Source organism: Ambystoma mexicanum, chromosome 10 (assembly GCF_040938575.1).
Source record: "Ambystoma mexicanum isolate Mex_15411 chromosome 10, UKY_AmexF1_1, whole genome shotgun sequence".
Classification (NCBI taxonomy): domain Eukaryota; kingdom Metazoa; phylum Chordata; class Amphibia; order Caudata; family Ambystomatidae; genus Ambystoma; species Ambystoma mexicanum.
Window position 1 is genome coordinate 238,803,984 of NC_090932.1, and position 13,183 is coordinate 238,817,166.

General features: G+C 45.8%; 1 protein-coding gene across 2 annotated transcripts in view; it reads right to left on the minus strand.

The window, feature by feature from the left end:
• Positions 1-13,183, minus strand: part of KLHL30 (kelch like family member 30) — a 347,037-nt gene that overhangs the window by 113,429 nt on the left and 220,425 nt on the right. The gene's annotated exons all lie outside the window — the stretch shown is intronic.

Sequence of the window (13,183 nt, forward strand, 5' to 3'; positions counted from 1 at the left end):
CCTTTTAATGAGAATCCCTTACTATAACAGGTATTGGCACAGTCTTGGGGAAAGGTCAGAACTTGTTTATGCCTGTCAATCCTGGGATTGGGTCTCCAGCCAGGGGTCTCCAGCCAGGGCATTCCCAAAAGCATCTGGAACTGAGGAGCGCTGATGAGATCGAAGGTGATGTCCTCTTGGTGACCGTCCTGACACAGAAGCGTGACCTTCTCGGTGTAATGTGTCACTGGGCCGGATGATAGCTGAGATCCATCAACTGCTGTGACGTTTTCCTAAACCTGCTTCTGTCGGAGAGGAAGGCCTATCTGGGTAACCAGATCTTGGTCCATGTAATTTCCCGCAGCCCCACTGTCAATGTATGCCTCCAAGGCATGTATTTTCGGTGGTTGCTTGTGGTTTACCAGGAGCACAGGGATGACTAGATGTGAGGTCTGCATAGGTTCCTTTTCACCGCTCGACAAGTGGATCCCTACGCTTGCCGGGCATTGGAGCTTCCTGAGTCCTGTTCTTCTTCTTCACCCTTGTCAGTTGCTCCAACTGCTTTCCTGAGTGATTTCACTGGGCATTCTTAAAGATAGTGACCTGCCTTACCACAGTACAAACAAAGCTGCTGCTGTCTACTTTTCTCCCTTTCTGCCTTGGTGAGTGGGCTCCGCAAGCCTATGATTTGCATTGGCTCGGACTGATCATGGGATTTGGTTTGATTCTCATGGGGTCCCACATAGACCGACACCCCTTGGCCGGATCCATATTCCGATCTTGCAATCTGTGATCGAGCTGCACTGTCAGGTCGATGTATTCAGCACATCTTTACGGGGGATTTACTACTTGGGCTAATACGTCCTTAAATTCCCCTCGCAAGTCTCCTCTGGCCAGTTAGTTTGTGCTATCAAACGATTGAAGGAAGCGATATATGTTAGTAGGTCTTGATTGCCCTGCCGTAGTGTTAACAGTTCATTGTCCAGAGCCCGTCCTTGAGTATGCCATGAAAATAGTCTCTCCATTTCACGCTGGAAACCTCTGAAGTCTCGAAGCAAAGGATCATCCTGGTTTACCAAGGGTATTGACCAGTCCGCTGCACTACCTCCCAAATATGAGAGTACAAATGCCACTCTCGCTTGATCGTTGGGGAATGCCCCAGGTCTGCACAAGAAATGTAGGCAACATTGATTCATAAAGATGGCGTACTTATTCGGATCACCTGTGAAGTGTTCTGGCGGTGCCAGGAGAACCCCCCCTGGAAGAAGCACCTGTACTGGCGTGGGCTGTGGAGGCGCGGCAGGAGGGGCATACCCTGGCAATGGGACCTGGTCTGCCTGTGCCTAAGCATTTGCCTTGCTAGTTCATCTGTCCGCTCCTGGTTCACAATTAGATCCCTCCTTAGGGATTTGGTTTCTTGTCTTGAGGCATGAACTTCAACTCGTAACTCTCTCAGTAATCGGGCCAACTAGTCCGTTTCAGAAGTTTCCATAATGCCCAGGCAGAGATTCAAAGAGGCTTTGCATTCTGTTACGTTCAAATGGTCTCTGCAGAGGCTTTTGGGCATGGTTGCAGCCCTCCCGGGGGTGAGGTCCCTCGGGTCCGACTTCGCCCTCTTCGCTTATGTGGTTACTGGTGGTAATAGGTGATGCTGCTCGGAACTGCTCCTGCGTGGAGAATAGGGGGCATAAGTATGCCAGCTTGTGCACCTGATCCCCTTCCAGACCCCTTCTCCCAAACCGTGGTACCCGTGGGTTGCGCTGTATCTGTAAATCTCACCTGTTGATTAGTTTTGGCGAGCACTCTGTCCTGCTGCTTCTGGCAGGGTCGCTTGTATGATCTGGACGGAGTTCCTTCAATGGTCCCTTGCACGTAGTAGTCCAGTCCTGCTGCGACTAAGCCACTATACTTCAGGTAAGTGTTCCTGTTTGCCTTTGTCTAGTGCCAGGACTGAGTTCAGCTAGGGTCCCTGTGTTTATGGGTCCCAAAGGAACATAAGTGAGTCAAGTGACCCATTGCCCCCATCACTAGATGGTGTGGTTTTTGTGTTCTGGGGCCTATGGCCATGACAGGCCCACAATTAGATTTTAATATAGAAGATCTGAAAAAATAATCGATCCAAGAAGATGCCAAACCCCTGTGGCCTATAATTATGGGGGAAGCAGAATGAACACTGCTTCCAGTTGTACTAATTACCAGTCAGCCAAAAAGGCGTCCCACCCAGCCCCCGTGTTAAGGCTAATCAGAGATGCATAAGGAATACCAATAGATATATTCAACTTAGATCCTTCTGCACAATTAGAGTTAAAATGGCCTCCTACAATTAAGGCATCTCTCCAATAACCAAGCCTCAAACAAATTGGACAGAACCAAATGCAAGGATGCCACAGTTTGCCTGGCTGGATTCCAATATACGTTTACCAAGAGCAATTTGGAATTTGTTGTGATTGCAGTAATAGATACAGCCATAACTCCCTCAGAAATATGGATCAATTCAGAGTCTAGATTGGAGTAAACTGCTGATCTCCCTTGCAGGCAGAATAGGGATACTGAAGATGATAGTGCTGCCCCAATTTCTTTACAGGTTCACCAACATCCCTTTATGGCCAGGTGAGGGATTCTTCCGGACCTTGACTCGCACAATTCACACCTTTTTGTGGCACTCGGGTGGGGTCCATCTTAAACTTGGAGGGTGGCGGCTTCGGTGCTCCTGACTTTTTCAAATAATGGCTGGTTGCGCAAGTTCACTTCACGTCCCACTGGTTTAACACATTAGACCCCCCTCCACATGTCAGGCTCGAAAAACTAGCAGTTAGTGACCGGGACATTTGTTCCCTAGTTGTTCAACCCATCCCGTCAGTGCCAGACTCACTTGACCCGGTGGCCTGCACGTCCCTGGCCCTAACAAAAGCATGGAAATTACTAGTCACCGCCCACCCATTCCATGGTCATTTCCCACTTTGGAACTTCCTCCCAGGGGTCCCACATATACCACCACTCGTGGTACGCCGTTGGGCCGAGGCATGATATGAGCTGATCCGAGACATCTTTGAGCAGGGCAACTTTATTGAATGGCCAGACCTCCCATTGTCCCTGAGACGGAGACCATCTGTATGGCTTCAGTACTCGTCTCTCCGGAAAACCCTTAGACACAAATACCCCATGTTCCCAGCAATACCACCAGATGAACCCGCAATTACGGAACTAACCTCCCCTATGCCCACGAGGGGTAAAGTATCCAGACTCTACACCATGGTTCAAACCAGATCCACCCCAGCATTCATCAAACTGAAACACGCATGGGAGGATGACCTCGGGTTGGAGGTGACCGATGAGCGCTGGGCCCATATGTGCTCACGTATATACAGGGTTTCCTTCAATTACCGCTTCAAACTAATTCAGTTTAAGGTACTGCATAGATACCACTATACCCCGACCAGACTTCATCACATGCTTAATGACCACTCCCCAAGATGCCCCAGATGTGGACATGACTCCGCTGACTACATTCACATGATCTGGTCCTGTCCCCGCCTTACCCAATTTTGGAATTTGGTATGTTCCACCATGTCAACTACTCTTGAGCATCCCATTGACCCATCCCCAATGAGATGTCTCTTTCACGACTTCCCCGAACTTCGTCAAGACTCCAAAAAACTGTCCGGCCTCTGCATGTTGCTCGCAGTACGGTTCATTCTACTCTGTTGGCTTCGACCCACCCCACCCACTCATGCACAGTGGCTCAGGGCGGTCACTTGGGCTTCAGACACCGAAGAATCCTGGTCCCTACTGCAGCCCACTCACTCAAGACCCAGGGATGTTTGGCTCAAGTTTCGATCCTATATGTTCCGCTATGAATGCTGCATCAGATACCACATCCCCAGCTCTCACTCCCTCTCACCCCAGTTCCCCCTTCTGAACTGCTGTCTCCTCAGTCTTGCACCCACTCCACACATACTTTTCAAGTGTATAACCAAACTGTAAGTTAACTCTGTATACCTGTATTACCCAAATTGTTACTGTATTGTACCTGCCTTGTATGCTGCTCGCCTATGTCTGTGCTGCCAAGCTAAATAAATAAAGGTAAAAAAAAAAAAAATCAGAGTCTAGATCCAAGGTACCATCTATAGCTATAAACAAACCGTCACTCGATCAACTCATGTCCGCTCGAGTGGCAGGAGTGGTATAGGTTAGATATCCCTTTGAATCAAAATGACACTTTCCCATCGTTTGATGAAACATAAAAATGTTAGCAATCCTCATAAAGTCTGGTTTGTAGAGCATGTTGTTCAAATTTGCAAACCCACATACATTCCATGAAAGCACCTTAATTGAAGTAAGGTTAGGGTTGAGTCAGACCCTGCCTTAGGACTGCGAAGGTTTTAAATGCTGATTGAATCCAGGACCAGTCGTCTCCCTCTTTGAACATATTAAAAATTTGAGCTACTGCGGTGAGAGAGCATTTGCCGTCAATCAAGTTGGAAAGTAAAGGTTCAGGCACCACACTCACTTGCGGGTGAGTAGATACAGCTTCCTCTGTGCATTTCACTTTGTGTAGTTCAAAACCCAAGGAATGTAGGGTAAGGTCCTGATCTCATACCATGTTGAAAATTATTTCCGAATGGAAATGAGAAACCATGAGATAATTGTGTACTAGTGGGAGTGATAGTCCTCTGACGGTAACAACATCAATAAAGGGATCTGTTTGAAAATATCCAATAATTTGGTTCTATTCAAATGCCTCAAACCATTAATTTGAGTGGAGCATTCCAATCCCACTAACTTAGAAGAATAACATTCATTTCTATCCAGAGGGTGGCCAATCGAGTGGAGATCCCCCTTAGATTTAAGGGCTACTTCAGAGCAGTTGTTTTGGAGGTCCCAACTGTTCGAACGTCCGTAACTGCTACCCTTATGATGTTACTATCAACACCTACTCCTATATTCATCTCATGGTTGGAAATTAAGTTAGTTTCAATATTCAGTGATATAAGTTTATTAGAGGATCGCAAAAAATATATTATTTTTGTATGTTGACCCTTCATACGTCTCAGTTGCTGACTTTGAAATAGAGGGAAAGGAATCTAAAGAGAGTAAAGCATTTTCACTGTCCCAAGTCCTCACTTTGGTTGTGTCGAGAACAATATATGGGTCAGTACACACTTCTATAGTTGTAGGAGTTGGAATAGTAATGTGGCCAACAATCATACTAGAAAAGTTCATAGGAGGTTCTGGTACACCAGGAGACCTCCTCCTGTACACCAGTAATAGATACACATATTTATATCCTTGTCTGAGGAGACCTGCGTGTTAAGATCTATTATGACATTAGACATGGGAAGCTTCCATAAAAGTTTTTATGAGGAATTACAGCGATTTAGTTTAGGTGCCAGAAGGTTTTTAGATTCCTTTTTCCTGGGGTTCTTCTTCTTTTTACAAGGTTGATTGATGTTAGGCAGAAACCTGTGCAGTTCCCTTAGGGACCACTGCAAAAGATTTAGGACTACAGGTTGGCAGTAAACCCAATTGGTAGCAGTCTGTACCACCCAGATTTACCTGGTAGCTGTGGCTGAGCAGTCAGACCTCTCTCAGGATGAGTTAGGCAGTATATAGAGTATACACAATAGGTACAGAGATACAGTAGCACAAGCAAACACTGACCAGAACTTTGGTGTAAAAGTATATCATTATTTATTTAAAGACACACTTGTAAATTACACTAGCACAAAAAGAGGTAAGTAAATTCAACACACAGTCACTATTATATATATACAACCCTAATTACTTATTAGACAAGTCTTAGTGAGAAACACCACTTATTTTCAGACAGAGGTGAGCGCTTAACATAAGATGGCACTCTAATAAGTTATTTAAAAAGGGAGGGAAAAAGGCAGAGTTATGAAAGCACACAAATCTCAATACTTTTCACAGAACCACAGTGAGGCAGTTTAGGCAAAGTCTACTGGAGAGCAAGGAAGTTCAAATTCCAGGCCCACTCTTAGAGAGAGCAAGCGAAATGTGTCCAGGATCACACAGTGGGGTTATGCCCAAAGAGTCTTTGTAAATACTTCACAAAAGATTGAGATCAACTCAGGAAAAGTTAGTTAACAGGCCCCAGGCTAACCCAGGTTAGAAAGTCAAGGATTTACTGTCACCCCGAACGATCTGTCGCAAGGGAAGCCAGGCAGGACACAGTACCTGAAAATGGGAAGAACGCTCTAGCGGGGGCAGTTGTTCCTGGCAGCGGATGCAAGTCGGTGTTTCGTCCAGCGGAAGAGGAGGTCTCGACATGGAGGAAAGCTGAAGGTCTTTGCACTGCCAGGGAAGAAACCAGCCACAGAGTTTCCCGGTTACAAGGTACCACCCTTTTCTTCGCGGTAGTGGTAAACCGTGGTATTCCTGTTGCCGGGGTGCTTGGCATGGGCAAGGCGGCCACAAGATGGTCCAGGAAGGCGAAAAGACGGGCAAACTGGTTATCCCCATCAGTCAAAGGAAGAAGACTCTCCGGGCTGGAGATCTCCTCTGTCGTTGGGAAAAGTGGTGAGACGGTTCAGCAGGGCTCCACCGGTGGAGTCATCATTGCAGGTCAGCTCGGCTTCTCCCTCCTTGGATTCTTTAGGTCCTGTGGCGACTTCTGAAGTTCCAGTCCCCAAAGCCCTAATTTTATGCAGAAACCCCCCATTCATTCAGCCTAGCTGTCACTCAAACATGCTAAGTGGTGAGCCGGGCGGCTCACCACTTAGACCAATCACACAAGAGTGCGACTTGAGTTGCCGAGGCAACTCAGTCCATGGTGCCTAAACCCCCTCCAACACCTCCTGTGGTACCCAGACAGAGTGGCACCACTTTTGGAGGCTTCTGTGGAGAGGCCCGCCAAAAAGTGGAACAAAGGGCTCGACTTGGGTTGGAGTCACAGAAAAACGAACACAAACGCCATTTTGGAACCAAGTTTTGGCAAAAAATACCAACCGGTGAATTTATATTAATTTAATAAACCGGCGGTATGTTCGAGGCTATTTTAAAAAAGTGGTAGCCTAGAACAAACGGAAAATCCCATAGGAATATATTTGCAGTCAAATATAAAAAGTAGTATCCACTGCCACCAGCCAAAACTCAGTCGGGGGGAACTGGACAGTGCCCCCTCGAACAACAGACCCTGGGGCAATCGAATTACCCCGACCAGTACGTCCACAATATTATGGTTTGTACTGGTTCTGTTCACAATTTGAGACTAGTAAAGCCAGTGTTGACTTTACATGCCCTGGGAGACAGTAGTCAGTCCCAGGGTATGGAGTCTATGTTTGGGGGTCGCTACGACACCCCTGGGTTGCTGCGCGGAGGGTGCTGTGTAACCCACATATCAAAAACACATGAAACCCTATGGAGAAAAGGACCCCATAGCCCATAGAATACATACAAAGTCAAAGGAACACCTCAAATCATGTCTAAGAGTGGGAGGAAAAGAGTCTCACTCTTAGCAGGAGAAAAAAATAAACCCCCAAAATCCAGCAAAGCTGCTGGGGGACTCACTAGGCTTGGGAAATTAGCCTTACAGAGAATTCTCCCTAACAATTGATAATAGAGGAAAGAATCGAAACCTCCACATTCTCAATCATATCACCTCTAACCATGGGGGGCGGGGGATCAGGTAAATCAAAAAGGAAAGTTGAAACACTCATTCTAGATACACATTCAACCAAAGGAGTAGGACTATTGGGAGTTTGAGTAATGGCTAACTGGTCGGACTATCCCTTTTACCAAATGTAACATTGTTAGGATGAAGAGGTACAATCACATAATTGATAGCGAAAACCAAATATCCCATATTCCCCGAGAGCGCCGGGGGTTTGACGGTAGGGCTAATAGCTCCGGCGGTAATACCGCTGGGGTTAGCGCCCAACTCGTGATGAGGCCCATGTGGAGTGCTGGGGGATACAATGTATTCCCTTTTTTACTTACCTGGTCACATTTTTGTTACAATTGCAAGTTTACTTGAATGGCTGGTGGCAGTGGTTTTACCTTATGACTTTATTACTCACAGGCTGTCAAATCAGTCTCGGTAATGCAGAGTAGGGCCACCATTCTGCTCGTAGTTTTCTAGGTCTTCTGCCATTCTAAGCAGGAACACCCTTGGTTGAATTGTTGTCTTCAGCGCGAATGCTTTGCATCTTTAAAATATCTGGGTCTTACACAGCTTGATTAGCTGCTGCTCTTCTAAACTTGTAACACTGGTTTTTGCTTCCCTGAATTGCTTAGTGGTTATTCTAAAATAGTTCCATAAAGTTCTTACCTTAGAAACTGTATTATACACTTCTTAAAAGTTACTGGGTATATCTAGCTGCTAGATATCAGATAGTAATGTACCAATAGGTCAATTACTTATCTTGAAATAGATTGTGTCTTTCTTAAAGTGTAATTGGGTTTTACTTTTCCTGAATTGCTTAGTGCATTGTAAAATAGTTAGTGAGTGTTCATATTTATCATTAAGTAGCTTAAGGCCCTCCAAAAAGTATATGAGGTCCACTGCTAGCTCTGAACTGTGTTCTACAAAGTAATATCTGTTACATGGTGTATGCTTGTAACTGGGTTGGTTTATTAAGGGATTTCTGTACCTGAGTGTCACTGCATGACTAACAGGGTCTACTACCCTTGAATTACTGATGGTATTCGAAAAGTATATATAAGCTGGTTTTACTCCCCAAGAATAGCTGACTGCCATTCTGAATGATATGATATTTTAATTATAGCGCGCCCATACACAAGTGTTTCAAAGCGCAACGAAGCAGGGGAGGGGAATAGGGAGCAAGGCAACGATCGTACTAGGCCCAGTGACACTGAGATCATGCAAGTGCAGGGGAGAGGAAAGGGAAAGGGAAAAGTGCCATGGGAAGGGGAGGAGGATAAAGTGCAGGATATTAGAGCAGAACAACAAGAGCAAAAAAGGCGGCCAGCAGGTGGCAGTGCAAGGTTAAATGCAGAAGAGCAAGTGCTAGATAGTGCATGTAGGGGCCAAGGGGGACTGTAGAGTTACAGATACAGCCCCAAGTGCAGGCTTTCCAGGAGGCAGTGCATGTATGCAGCTGGGAGGGCAGGGACCTGGGCCCGTGGTTCAGGGGGGTAGCCAGGTAACCAGTGCATATCAGCCAGGAGGTCAGCAGGGAAGAGGAAGAGGGAAGTCAGAAGAAAAGAGGAAAGCCTTGAGCTGCTTCCAGAACCAGAGAGGGTTTTGCTCAAGTTTCAGAGAGGCAGGGAGGCTTTTCCAGATTGAAGCGCCTGCCGAAGAGAGAGATATTCCCCCTGCTCGTTGCTTGGAAAATCGCTTGACCCTCAGGGAGTGGGAGGTGGGGGAGTGAAGGGCCCGAGTAGGAAGATACATCAGAAGAGAAAGCTGGAGATATTTTGGTCCCAGGCTCCAGAAGGCCTTGTGGATAATGCAAAGGTTCTTGAAATTGATCCTTACAGCCACTTGGAGCTAACGGAGGGACTTAAGTGCTGGAGCGATACGATCCCTGGGCTTGAGGCCAAGGACATGTCTCGCAGTCCTGTTCTGGATGACTTGCAGAGGGCGAAGAGTAGAGGCAGGCAGATTTAAAAAGAGGATGTTGCAGTAGTCAAGCCTAGAGAGAACCAGAGCTCTCGAAACAGTGAGCTTCTGGGTGAAGGAGAGGAAAGGGATAATACCTCTGAGGAGGTGTGATTGGTAATTTGACTTCTTAGAGACGTCGGAAATATGAGCAGAGAAGGAGAGTGTGGAGTCAAAGATAACCCTGAGGTTCTTGGCCTCGCAGGTGGGTGCAGGAGGAGGGCCAAGGCAGTCCGGCCGGAGAGTGAGGGGAAAGAGGGTTGCAGGTGTGCCAATGAGGAGGATCTGCATCTTGCTGCCATTCAGATCATTGGCGGCGCACCACTCTTGAATTGCAAAGAGACAGCCCGGGATGAGAGAAGGAGAAGAGGCGGAAGTGGGGAGCCTGAAAGTGAGCCGGGTGTTACCCAAATGTGTTGTAGGTTTGAATCACCTTGAACTGCTGATTGCTATTCTTAATTAGGTTATACTCTGGGTTGTATCCCATAAGTATTGAGATGGTTTTTATAATTCGCTTTATATGATATGTTATAGTACTTATTTCCCCAATATTTATCTGGGCCTACTTGTATTTAAATAAACCCTTTATTTTACACTATATTGGGCTCTATCAGAACCTTGGCGGTATCCCAGCCGTAAATCTGCAAGAATACCGCCAATGCAAATGGTGTTACTGCAACTCTGACCGGCACTATTAGCGCTGGATCCTGAGTTGTGGTATGACTGTAAGTCCCAATTTTTTAAAGAGTCCATAGGACTGTATAGGGCATGTTGCGCGCTATTACCACTGCGCAATTTGCAACACGGTAATAGCGCTGCAAATGGGCAGAAAGTGGAGATTTTTACCTCCAGCAAAAAGCTTGAGGTAAACCTCCCACTTTCTGCCCAAACTTGGTAATAGAGTTACCGCCACATTTCTACAGCTCCGCCCAACCGGTGATAAGCCCCATAAGGTTTCAGTGTTTCTTTGGACCATATGTATGCTACAATTTCTTTGTATCAAGCTACAGCCCTCTCTCCCTCCTAAAATAAGCCAGGCTGATCTGTCTATGCTACCAACCTTCTCAGGTGGTACAGCCTTAAACTAAGAGTGGAGCTTATGTACTGTCTCAGATGTATGGTTTTATGGAGCTCTTAGTTGGACTTTTGAAAAACGGTCCTAACAACAGGCACTACAGATATTTAACCGTTATTCCTCAGTGGCAAAATATGTTGTACTCTAGAAGAGTGTCTGCATGGTAATTTTGTATCTTGAGTTAACTTTGATATCATTAACAGGTGTAAATTATGGGAGACGCTAAGTGACCTTAGGGTGGATCCTATTCTTGTGAGATTCAATGGTTTGTATTCAGATAACACTGCAAGTCCGGTTCGGACTCTGGGAGGCTGGGACAGACTTCTTTAAATGCCCAGGTACCCCATTAAAGATCTATTATAAAGTGATTAAAGCCTCCTGAAAACCTCTCTGGCAGTCCTGAGAACCCCATCCCACCGGATTCCAGCAACTTTGTTTTCTGACAGCATTATCGCGTTGTCTACTACTGAAAAAGTGAAATTTTCTTTTTTTTTCAGTGCCTTTCTACAGTTGTGTGCTGACAGGTAATTCTGCCTTTATCCAGGCATTTGAAAAATCATGGTTGCTGGCTGGCCTTTTGCTCTGAAAGCTCTGAAAAGAAAATATTGTGTTAGCACAGAAAGTCTCAGAGTTATGTTGGCTTTTGACTGACCAGCAATGATGCAATGCAGCTAGAACTGGTACTCATCTACTCACCCTAATTCTTATTAATCTTTACATTCCCTCATCAAATAAGAAGTAGGTCTACTCTTTAAATAAGAAGTAGGTATCATTTAAGCTATTTGATGGTGATTAATGCTTTCATTAATAACAGTATTCCTATCACAATATACAGAAGGGGTACATAATAGCACTCCACTATTTACTCTTCAAACTGATGGCATGAAGGATTATCTCAAAGACACAATTTTGTAAGTACCAAAAACTAAGAGAAAGCAATGAATGCTTTTAATTTGCACAGCAGACCTGGTCCTTGTTGTTAAAAAAGCCCTCCTAGCAAATCCAATTTAAACAAACTGAAAAACAAATAAATACACAAACACGTTTGTTAGGTTACTTATATATAGTGCCCAACATTGCCCAGGGACCATTCAAAGCATGATGGGTGAAGAAGAAAAGGAAAGAGTCAGGCAGAGGAGTTCACAGGGCAGGCAGCATCACAGGTGCATTACATTGATTGGGGTGCTTGCACATTTTCTAATACTATTCCGAAGGACTGCAAAGCACTACAGAACAATAGAGAGAAAAGAGGTGTGTAGGTAAAGAGATTCCGGAGTGGGCGTGTATCAAGGAGGGTGGAGGAGAGCGTGAGTGTGAAGGTGAAGTACTAAAGAAATCAGGACAAATGATTATATTCGAGCCAGCTCAAGTGGGGAAGCGGGTGCTTTCCTGAACACTGGGAAAGGTCAGGTGAGGATAAAATGCCACACTGACCCTACCTTCCACAGAGGTATAACCCAACTAAGACTATGAACACTTTCAAATAATGGTGGGCCTTGCACTATCACTCCTCCAAATGGATGCTCTCAGCACGACTGCCTGGCTGTGCTTAAAGCCTGGTGGACTAGAGTATGCACAGTATGAGTAGGCTTCCTGAGGTGAAGTGGTCCTATTCTGCTAATTGTGCCCACAAGGAGAGATCAAGATACATATGCTCATCGCTAAAGCTCTGCAACTGTGTTGAGAGCAACACAAGAACAAAGATTCTTGGTGCATGGAGAGAACAGCTTGACAGTGACGCCTAAACAGTGAGTGAGACATCATCCTCCACACAGGAGGAACTAAATAAAACACAATCTTCCTTGCAGAAATAGAGAGGATGAACAAGATTCTGTGCCTGGGTAAAAGAACCTGCTATGGGAATTCTCATATTGGGAGGTTAGACATCCTTCCTTCATGACTGTGCTACTGGACCACCAATTAGCACCCATTGTGGACTATTTGTGACTCATCCATCACCATAATCCTCCCTGGACAATACCAATTCATATTTTGTCTTTACTTTCCATTTGCAACACTTTGGAACTTCCTTATTTAATTACAGAAACTACATTTGCCATAATGCACCTTGTGGCAGTTCTCATTGCCTGCCTATTCCTATGCAACAGTCTCAGAACTATAATCCCCACTAGCCTTAGAGATCAGTGCTGCTTTCACTTTCCCTGGACCAGAGATGGAGGAGGCAGATAACCTTCACGTGTAGTGCTCCAGGTGCTGCTAATGAGCCTTCTTCAGCACAGGGCAGGGCAGTATTTAAGCAGCTGCCTGCAGGAGCACAGCACTCTTGCATTGAGTTCGCTCGCAGACCCTGTCGCTTTGATCCTTGGATTTCTGCTGTGTCCTGCTGTTTAAAGAACTTTCTCCTGTTCCTTTTCCCTGTGCTCTCTGCTGCTGCCTGCACTCCTCTGCCCTGTATGACTGTGCTTCCTGCCCTGCAGCACTGCTCCCCTGCTTACAGCCCTCTGTTCCCTGGCTGCAGCCCCTTGCTCTCAACCAGCTATTCTCTTGTTCTCTGCCTGCATTTCCCTGTTCTGTGCCCATAGTCT